The sequence below is a fragment of the Gigantopelta aegis genome, chromosome 3, assembly GCF_016097555.1.
Source record: "Gigantopelta aegis isolate Gae_Host chromosome 3, Gae_host_genome, whole genome shotgun sequence".
NCBI lineage: Eukaryota > Metazoa > Mollusca > Gastropoda > Neomphalida > Peltospiridae > Gigantopelta > Gigantopelta aegis.
In genome coordinates, this window is record NC_054701.1 from 62093998 (window position 1) to 62106061 (window position 12064).

The following is a 12064-nucleotide window of genomic DNA, read 5'->3' on the forward strand; positions in this document are numbered from 1 at the left end:
GTTCTGTATATATATATATATATATACCAAAAACGGGTCACATATGCCTTTGCCAAAACACCTCTAAATATCAGGATCATAAATTGAACAAGATCTAGCGTCTGTCTTACTGCATTTGCAATATTTATGCTTACGTCGCATGATCGAACACCTCTGTGGATCCATTCAGATGATTGGGTTTTTCTCTTTACAACCAGTGAACCACAACTGGACAAAGGAAAGTTTGTAACGGGTTTCCTCTGTTGACTACGAGTCGGAATTATCAAATGTTTGACATCCAATAAACAAAACTTCTCTTTTTTTTTTTTTTTCTGTTTTGCAATATTAAAAAATATATCTTGTCGAAAATATACTGCTCCGTTGTTGTTGTTTTTGTTGTTGTTGGGGGGGGTTTCTTTTCTTTTTATTTCGGGGTGAGGGGTTTGGGAGTATGTTTCCATATGAGTTTTAACATTATTTATTCATTATGGAGTCACACGCCAGTTTATTGGTCCCCTTTTGACGTAAGTGGACTGTGTAGGTTATATTATAGACAAGAGGTTAGCGGGTTCGTATCATGGTTAAAACCCAGTATCAACGCATGGCATTTGATATACATGTACCAGTCGTGGAGCACTGATTGGAACGGGACGTTATGCAATGGGTCACTGGGGGAGGAGGAAGATTCTGCTATAGATCAACACACCTATTGACTTGGCGCTGAGGGTACAGAAGGGGAAAGGGAATTTGCCTGGAGCGTTGATTCTGGGGGAGGCTAGGGGAAGCAGTCGCCAAATTGACTACTGTATCAGTAAATGTTGCAATGGGTCACTGGGGAGGGGACTATTCAACAGATCAGCACACCCATTGACTTGGCGATGGGGGTACAGAAGGCGAGAGGGGATTGTCCTGTGTGTGTTGATTTTAGGGGAGGGGAAGCAGCCGTCAATTTTAACTAGTGTATCAGTAAATTATGCAGCGGGTCCATTAGAGGGAAGGGGGATCATGCGATTGACAAACACGCATTGACTTGGCTATGGGGGTACAGAAGGGGAGAGGGGATTTGCCCGTGAGCGTCGATTCTGGGGAGGCGAAGCCAATTTTAACTACTGTCTCAGTAAATTATGCAATGGGTCCATTGGAGGGAGGGGGAAGGGTCATGCGATGGGCAAACACCAATTGACTTGGTGACGAGGGTACAGAAAGGGAGAGGAATTTGCTTGTGATTCTAGGGAAGGGGAATTTTGCTTGTGATTCTGAGGATGGGGGAAAAGGCCACCAATTTTAACTACTGTCTCAGTTTATTTGTTCGACTAGTAGTTGTCCTTGAGAAAAATTATCCTTGACAGTGTGATGAGAAACGGTGTCATGGTACAGGTTTGCCATATAAGATTACATCCGACACACTACGAAGGTTGAGTTAGGATCTAGTTTTGTTGTTTTCTTTGGGAGAGAGGTAGTGTGGGGGTTGCGTCCACTTGATGCAAGGGGCGCAACGTCGCCCAGTGGTAAAAGTAAAGTAAAGTTTGTTTTATTTAACGACGCCACTGGAGCACATTGATTTTTTTATCTTATCATCGGCTATTGGACGTCAAACATATGGTCATTCTGACACTGGGTTTTTTAGAGGAAACCCGCTGTCGCCACATAGGCTACTCTTTTACGACAGGCAGCAAGGGATCTTTTATTTGCGCTTCCCACGGGCAGGATAGCACAAACCATGGCCTTTGTTGAACCAGTTATGGATCACTGGTCGGTGCAAGTGGTTTACACCTACCCACTGATCCTTGCGGAGCACTCACTCGGGGTTTGGAGTCGGTATCTGGATTAAAAATCCCATGCCTCGACTGGTATCCGAACCCAGTACCTACCAGCCTGTAGACCGATGGCCTAACCACGACGCCACCGAGGCCGGTCCCAGTGGCAATGCGCTCGCTTGGTGTGCCCGGTTGGTGGCCCCATTGAGCTATTTCTCGTTTCCAGCTAGTGCACTGCGACTGGTATATCAAAGGCCGTGGTATGTGCTATCCTGTCTGAGGGATATAGCATATACAAGATCCCTTGCTACTAATGGACAAATGTAGTGGGTTTCCTCTCTAAGAGACTATACCGTGAAAATTAACACTAAGTTTAGTTAATCTACAAACATGTAACATATTTGGATAAAGTGAGTGAAACACGAGTCTGTGACTTTGAAATGGTAAAATACCCTCTAAAAATAGACTAAAACTCTTCTCCATAACTATTACTTGTCAGACGCACAGGCGTTTTTAAAAATATGAGAAATGCATTGTGATATTGAAAACACCAGGATGACCAAAAACACTTCGAACGTACGGAAATGGATAATCTAAACAATAAAATTTAAGTATAGTATGATTTCAGTTACCAAAAAACGGCTCTAATAAATAAATAAAAATATGCCTTTGTATTTAAAAACTAGGGTATGTTCCTTTAACGTAAATGGATGTGACAGGACAATGTCATATTTCGTCAAATTGTTAGTAGGTGCCAGTGACGTAACTCGGCTTTCGAAAGGTGTACGCAATTCCGTGTGTTAGAGGGCGAAATGTGTTGACAGACAGTGTAGCAGGTTTCTTCTCACTTATCAAAGGCCGTGGCATAGGCCGTGATATTTTAAAATGTGCTGAGGTGTCGTTAAAGAAATATTCCTTCCTTTCTTTATTCCATTCCAAAGTATACTAAAAGACAAAAGTTATTGTGACATGGATTGTTTGGAGTAATAAATTTGTGAATGGATTTATGGATGTAAACCAGAGAAATTGTGCATGAAACAGCTCGAGGAAATGTAACCAAGCAGTTGTTGCAGCGATTGCATGCTTTGTGCAAGAAACATGGAATATTCGGGAGAAATCCTGTCCTGTGTTCACCATAAAAGGCCAGACATTCAGTCGCAAATCAATGCCACTCTGTGCAGCCTTCAGAAGTCCAGAAGTCAGAAAAACACCATTAGTGAACTGTTTGCTGCAATTTCGTCATGCCACGCCTTAGTGAAAATGACAGATGGCGAGTCATAGGGATGCTTGAATCTGGGACCTCGCAGTGTGACGTCGCACGTCAATTCAACGTCCACAGAAACCCCATATGGCATTTATGGCAACGATATCAACAAAACAACCAGGTCAGGGATGAAATGGAGCGACGCTTGCGACGTCTTCCAAATCCTCCAACAACACTGCAGGAACTCCGGCTGATCCTTCCTCAGATCTGGAATGGCATCCCCAGGAACTTTCTCCAGCGTTTAGTGGCCTCAATGAGACGACGGTGCCAGACCTGTATCAATGCTCAAAGTGGACACACTCGCTACTTTGTGAACTTCGCTCTGGACCCCCTCTAGTGATGTGGCTCATTTGCATATGGCAGGTGCGCCCTTTTCATGAACTGTTGGTCTATACCTTCTGACATTTCTCTTTCCATGTTATAACGTTTCATACACGGCAGTAAAAACGTATCATCTATTATCTTTGTCTTTTGTGTGTCACAATATCTTTTGCCTTTTAGTATACTAAAACAGTGTAGGTTTTCCTTGCGTTGTCTCACCGGAATGTTAAATGAATAACAGAAGTCACAAGTATGCTTGTATTTCCTTTCCAACATGAAACATTGTTAACAACGTGGTAATAGAGGTACCATATTTCCTCTAATAACCCTCCGGGCGTTTATTCATTTTAAAATGGTCGCAGAGCCGGTGCTTATTGAAGACCCGGCCTTTATTTTTTGACACAAAGTTTAGAAATTAAAGCCAAAAGCTACAAACTTACAATTTTATCTATTTTTAAAGTTTAATTTCGATAAAACAAAGAACAAATTAAGATTATTTGTCTGTGTAAAGTGCCTGAATTATGACATAGAGTAATCAGTTTTCGGCTGTCTTACCCGGCGTTTATTGGAGGCCCGACGCGTATTAGAGAACCGGCATCTATTTTGTTGCATAGTGTTACAGACCCGGCACTTATTGGAGAAAGAAATTAATGATAAATTTAAAAGACCATAGCTATTTGTATCAACATACACCACATCACTCGAGTTAAATATGCTTTATTATTATATCACAGATATCCCTATTTTAATAAATCGAAATATACTAGTACATGACATTGTATAACAAATTATATAATGAACTTCAATTACTCTACTATGCCGAAAATTAATGGCTTATTGCATATATGTATTTTTGTTATATCCACTCGTTGTATTTCAGTATTAATGTATTTATATAATTTAACTATTCATATATTATATTATTTACCATTTAATGTTCTCCTGTAAACCCTGTCCTGTCATGTCACCTATTATATTATGTAATTATTGATGTTTCCCCATATGCCGTTGCCTAACGGCCTGGGTATAATAAAGTTCTGTTCTGTTCTGTTCTGAGGCCGGCGCTTATTTGAGGTACGGTGCTTATTAGAGGAAATACGGTAGTATAAGTCTCAGCTCTTGGGTGTTTAAGGAAGGAAGGAAGGAAATGTTTTATTTAACGACGCACTCAACACATTTTATTTACGGTTATATGGCGTTGGACATATGGTTAACGACCACACATATATTGAGGGAGGAAACCCGCTGTCGCCACTTCATGAGCTACTCTTTTCGATTAGCAGCAAGGGATCTTTTATATGCACCATCTCATAGACAGGATAGCACATACCACGGCATTTCATGTACCAGTCGTGATGCACTGGCTGGAACAAGAAATAGCCCATTGGGATCACCGATGGGGATCGATCCCAAACCGACCGCGCATCAAGCGAGCACTTTACCACTGGGCTACGTTTCTCCCTCTTGTGTGACTAATAACACACGGGTCTCCCCATAAAATTGGCATTACGACCGAGAACCTTAAGACTGGGTCTATCTTTCATGTATAGAAAACGAATATTTATAAGATACATATCTTTTTTGACACGTAATTGCCATGGTTTATTGAAGTTTGTTTTGTTTAACGACACCACTAGAACACATTGTTTTATTAATCATCGGCTATTGGATATCAAACATTTGGTAATTTTGACATGTAGTCTTAGAGAGGAAACCCGCTACATTTTTCCATTAGTAGCAAGGGATCTTTTATATGCACCACCCCACGGCTTTTGATATACCAGTCGTGGTGCACTGGTTGGAACGAGAAACAGCTCAACGGGGGTCGATCCTAGACCGACCGCGCATCAAGCGAGCGCTTTAATACTGGGATGGGATGGGAACTCTATTTACGTGCCCATATCCACAGAGGTTCAGGCACGCCCACCTCGGATTTAGCCTCTGACTTCGCCAGTGACCAATTCCGGGGCTACGCCATGGTTTATAGTCCTTAGCTGTTAAGTTGGGGGAAACAATAAAATCCATTGTGTCCTTGATTGCTGTAATTTAGTTTCACACTAATTGGTCTGATTGCTATTCCCTAATTAACGGAAGTTCTTGCATGAATGAATGACAGAATAACAATTGATTGAATCGTACATGCATAGCTAAATATATAAATTGCATTTGGATATGCACGTAGTTGGAAATATTGCACTATAACAGTATGTTAATACCTTAATTTCGATATCGCGTAATTTTTCTTCTTCTTCTTCTTCTTCTTCTTCTTCTTCTTTTATTATTATTATTATTATTATATTTATTATTTATTATTATTATTATTATTATTATTATTATATTACTGGAAATATTTTTCTCTTTCCTTATTAGTCCGATACATCTGCCGTCAACAGAATATTATGTCAATTCCCAGTTCCATTTGACGTCAGTTGTATTTGACTATTTCCTTATATATACAACGATGGGACGAATGCTGGACAGGCTATTAGGCCTACTGGTGACCGGTCTGTTGTGTTGACCATGGCTTATTTTGAAAAGAACAGACAGTAAATCACTGCTGACATTTTAGAACATTGCAAGGGCGGGGATCAGCTCAGACGTTGAGTGCTCGTCTGAGGTACGCAGGTCGAAGCATCGATCGAACGTTCTCGGCGGACCCACTTGCATGTCAAAGGCCGTGGTATGCACTGTCTTGTCTGTGGATTAAGTTTGTTTTGTTTAACGACACCACTAGATCACATTAATTAATTAATCATCGTCTATTGGATTTCAAACATTTGGTAACTCTGACACCCGCGCAGCAATGGATCTTTAATATACACTTTCCCCACAAACAGGAAAGCACATATGACGGCCTTTGACCAGTTGTGACCGGCCTCGGTGGTGTCGTGGCAGGCTATCGGTCTACAGGCTGGTAGGTACTGGGTTCGGATCCCAGTCGAGGCATGGGATTTTATTTACGGTTATATGGCGTCAGACATATGGTTAAGGACCACACACATTTTGAGAGGAAACCCGCTGTCGCCACTACATGGGCTATTCTTTCCGATTAGCAGCAAGGGATCTTTTATTTGCGCTTCCCACAGGCAGGATAGCACAAACCATGGCCTTTGTTGAACCAGATATGGATCACTGGTCGGTGCAAGTGGTTTACACCTACCCATTGAGCCTTGCGGAGCACTCACTCGGGGTTTGGAGTCGATATCTGGATTAAAAATCTCATGCCTCGACTGGGATCCGAACCCAGTACCTACCAGCTTGTAGACCGATGGCCTAACCACGACGACACCGAGGCCGGTATTTGCTCGCTGGGAGCACAGACCATCGACTAAGGAACGCCACTGTTGTCTGTTTGTGGCCATCTTCTCCGTCTCTCTCCTGGTGTTGGGACGGGACTTAGCCCAGTGGTAAGACGCTCGCTCGATGTGCAGTCGGCGTGGGATCGATCCCCGTCGGTGGGCCCATTGGGCTATTTCTCGTTCCAGCCAGTGCACCACGACTGGTATACCAAAGGCCGTGGTATGTACTACCCTGTCTGTGGGATGATGCATATAAAAGATCCCTTGCTGCTAATCGAAAAAGAGTAGCCCATGAAGTGGCGACAGCGGATTTCCTCTCTCAATATCTGTGTGGTCCTTAACCATATGTCTGACGCCATATAACCGTAAATAAAATGTGTTGAGTGCGTCATTAAATAAAACATTTCTTTCTTTTTTTTCTTTCTTTCTCTCCTGGTGTAACCCATCTCCTTTGTTTCCTTTTTCGGTGTCTCTTTGTCAGGTGTTCCGTGGCCTGCCTCTTCGTCTCTTCCCCGGAGGGGTTCCAGTGACATGTTTGACGATGATTCATTAATCAGTGTACTATAGTCGTGCCGTTAAACAAAGACTTTACTATCGGTGCTCACTACCTATTGAGGGCGGGATGTAGCTCAGTGGTACAGCGCCCGCTTGATGCGTGGTCGGTCTGGGATCGATCCCCGTCGGTGGGCCCATTGGGTTATTTCTCGTTCCAGCCAGTGCACCACGACTGGTATATCAAAAGCCGTGGTATGTACTACCCTGTCTGTGGGATGGTGCATATAAAAGATCCCTTGCTGCTAATCGAAAAGAGTAGCCCATGAAGTGGCGACAGCGGGTTTCCTTATCTCAGTCTCTGTGTGGTCCTTAACCATAATATGTCTGACGCCATATAACCGTAAAATAAAGTGTGTTGGGTGCGTTGTTAAATAAAACATTTCCTTCCTTCCTTCACTACCTTTGATGATCGTTGGTAAGTCATTGGAAGCGAGTGTGGTTATTGCACGGATCTGGACTTGAATTTGGTGTGAAATCACGCTAACAGGTGATGCATCTGTAGAAATCCATCTCACCAATATAAGTGTGTGTGTGTGTGGGGGGGGGGGGGGGGGGGGGGGTTAGTTGGACTTTTAAGTAAACCCCTGTTCAAAAGAAATTTTGCTCCCCGACTCCAGTAACCCCCCTGTACATGGCCCCTGAAAATTCGCCACCAAAATTTCCCCCCTCATTCTTATTTTTGTAATTTTGAACTTCTATAATATGATAATATTGGCTTATGATGCGTTCTTATATAGGTTTTCGATGGTGCTGAGTCCAAATATGGGCTTAGAAATAATCTTCGAAAATCCAATATGGCTGAAATCCAATATGGCGGCCATAATCGACCATTTTCTGATATGAATGATCAATATAATATAATAATATGGTTGTCATATGTCGTTTTATATGTTTTCGAGGGTACTGAATCAGAATATGTGGTGGGAAATACTGTAGGACCATCCAATATGGCGGAAATCCAAAATGGCGATACACTCAATGAATCAATTTGTGACTATGATCAATAAAATGAACGCAAACTCCTGAATTATGTTATCATTATCATACAATACATTCTGTAGCTGTAATTACTTTGTACCATTTTATCATAATAACCGAATCTTGGGATCTACGCATCCACTGAGATCAGTGCTTGATTAAAATCCTCGAGTGTAACAGTAGTAACGTTACCTAGGTAAATTTTTAAGTTCATTGCATAGGTCTTTGAAGGTAAGTTTTTATACTCTTTTTTTTAATCTGAAAATGTCACTGGTTTTTGGGACAGATAGTGCCTTATCCCTTGCAAAAGCGAACCTCTACATAGAGGCGATTGTTTTTCGCAGTTTCATTCGTGGTTAGATCGCTCTTGTAAGTTTGTACTTGTTCACATGATGTGAATGGTCCTCCCAAAGCTTTCAACGCATCTAGGTCTCTATTCCTTCTCCAATCGACAGCCACATTCGCAATCTCTTTGTTTTCTAGTCCTTGTTTCATTAAGTCCTCTTGTTTTTTGCTCCAGGCTTCCATAATTTCAGGGATTTTTCCTCCGCACTGTACAAGTTTAGTGTATTTAGTATAGTATCCTGACGGCTGGGTTTCTATCAAATCAGCTGACTTACATTTCACTTGAACTGACGATGCACATGCCAGTTGTTTAGCACCTCTTCTCTGAAGTTCATAATTTATGAAGCCGACACTGCGCTCAGCTGTTAGATTGTGTATGGGTGCTTTCTCCAGCTTTTCACTGTACTACCCTGTCCATGCGTTCGAGGGCATATTCTGATGCTTCATTATGACCTACACCAAATCCAAACATATCTCCTTTCTGATGCTTGAACCCTTGAGCCAGCTTCGGCAGAATCATTGAGAGAACGTTTTTCACTTCTTCTCTCATTCCATTGATGGTTGATTCTAAAGCTTTACAGATGTCGTCATCGTATCGTGTCTGATTGAAACGTTCTAGAGATATAAATGTGAATGCTGGTGAATTCACATTCATGAGGTCAGATGGATCTGCACTGATCATATCATCATATAGTTGTTTGAAGGCAGGTATCAGTTTCGCGTATGTCGTGCTACTGGAAGTGGTTTGCGAGAGGAATGGTTCTACTAGATGTAGTCCCACTAGTGCTCCTGCACAGTATAAAACTTTTAAAAAGTCAAGATCTATAAAGCATCTGACTATGCAGGCAAGCTGGTTCGTGACGAGTTCGAATTTTTCTAGAAATGATGTTACATCATCCATGAATAAACAAATTCCATTAGAATAAGTTTATGCTAGGAAATACTGTGGTTCGGATGTATCATAGCATCGGCCATATTGGATTTTCGCCATATTGGATGCTTCTACAGTATTTCCGACCACATTTTCTGATTCAGCACCCTAGAAAACCTATAAAACGACGTATGACAACCATATTATTATATTATATTGATAATTCATACCAGAAAATGGTCGATTTTGACCGCCATGTTGGATTTCCGCCATATTGGATTTTCGAAGATTACTTCTGAGCCCATATTTGGACTCAGCACCATCGAAAACCTATATAAGGACGCATCATAAGCCAATATTATCATATTATAGAAGCTCAAAATTAAGAAAATAAGAAAATGGGGGGAAATTTTGGTGGCGAATGTACAGGGGGGTTACTGGGGCCGGGGAGCAAAATTTCATTTTTTAAATTTTTTGGTACTAGATTCTCCATATTTTGAGCTGGGGTTTATGTGGAAAGGCGCAAAAATTGAAAATAACAACCACCCCCCCCCCCCCCCCCCCCCCCCAATATAAGCCACAACTATGACTGAAGGAGAGAGGAACATCCCAGTAATGCTTTGTTACATTCGTGTCCGTTAAACACCAGTCATTTCAACTTATTTTCGTGCTTCTATCCCATTAAGGTTCAAGCACGCTGTCCTGGGCACACACCTCAGCTATCTGGGCTGTCTGTCCAGGACAGTAGGTTAATTGTTAGTTGCTAGTTGTTAGTGAGAGAGAAGAGGGTGTGGCGGCCTTGCAACTACCCATTGAGTCATTAAAACTCGCTCTGGGTGGGAGACGGTACCGGGCTTCGAACCCTGTACCTATCAGCCGTATGTCCGATGGTTTAACCACGACACCACTGAGGCCGGTGTGGGGTGTTGAAGATTCTCTGAAGGTTGCATAGTACCAAAGAAGAGAGTTCCGTGTCAAAGTTCGACGTGCACCGTCAAATATTTACAGAGTGCAAATAATATTATCTCGCCTTCATGTAAAATTCTTTAATCTCATTGGTTGTTTGCCGTTGGACAAATCCCTTATAGAGGGTACCGCGATATGTGCTAAAAATAGCAATATTACCCATACCTCTGTGCGGCCGGCCATGGTGGAAGGCAAACAATAGAGTTTTATTGTTGTATACAAATACGAGCTTCGCAGTTTAAGATTTATAAAAGTCCTTTTAAATAAAAAGATGTTTACTGTTAGTAGACACTGCATTATTTTGATAACATGCAGGATTATTTTGATACACTGGATAAGACGGCAAAGAGCAGATATGGAAACAACTGGGTATATTGGGAAGCAGGATTCGTACACTACAAAATCGCCGGTGGAAAATGGCTTCAGGACCCCCATTTCTATCCATCATTTATGTATGCAGATCTGATAAATTACCTGATTTTTAGCCAAGCCCTTTTTATACGCTGAAGGACTTCCAGAATTATAAAAGTTTGGATGCATATGACCGTTTTGTGTGTGGTTGAGTGAGGAATGTTGGTGTTTACATTCATGATTCAGTCCATGTGATACGTGCAAGGGTGATGCATTCACAACGGCTTAATAACACATCGCTTTATTCGTGGATTATTTTCGATAAAGCTGGTAAAGTTCTTTGTGCCCATTGTAATTGTAAAGCAGGACTTGGCGAATCATTTTCTTATGTGGCATCCACGTTATTTTATATAGAAGCCAGTGTAAGGTTAAGGGAAAGCAGCACTGTGAAACAGGAACCAGCCTACTGAATGTTGCCTTCATCACGAACTTCTGTTGACTATGCACCACTTAAAAACATTAACTTCACTACATCAAGAACTTTAAAAAAAAACCCAGCTGGTGAGCAAGAAAAAAGTATCAACTGCTGTCCAGTCATTTGACACACGTTTTAAAGGGACATTCCTGAGTTTGCTGCTATTTTAAAGATGTTATACACTAACAGAGACATTTTGACGATTGTAATTACATATCAAATATATTTTTCTGCATAAAATATTAGTGGCTGTATATTAAACGTGTTTCTGATCGTTCTAAAATTTGTACTAGGTTAAAATTCATTTTATTTCCTAAAATATTGTTTTTTCCTACTTACGAAATTATTTAAAGACAAAATCCAGTTTGGGCTTCTTAGAAATATTAAGACTACCAGAAACACATTGAATATACAGACACTGATAATCTAAACAATTTTTTTTATTTAATATATAAGTGTAATCGTAGAAATATTTTATTAGACGGAAACATCTTGCAATGCAGCAAACTTAGGAATGTCCCTTTAATGTGGAAAATGAAAAATCCTGAGAGTACTTTGCTCAAAGACTGTGTACCAGAACTGCCGACTGATCCATCATTTCTGGTGCTAAACTTGATAAATCAGATGAAGATCCAGCACTATATTGTATTTGTGATGATTCAATGATCGCATGCGATTCAGGAGACGGTCCTCACAAGCCATTTGAATGGTTTAATTTTTCTTGTATGAAATTAAAGTGAGCACCCACTGGAAAGTGGTATTGTATTGGCTATAGGAAGGGAGTGGCAGTGAAGAAAGTGAAATGTTTTAATAAAATTAAAATAAAATAAATTTTCAAATACAAACTACTGTACACATTTACAGGTATTAGTATTTAGTGGTAAACTGCTTGTCTGGTGTGGG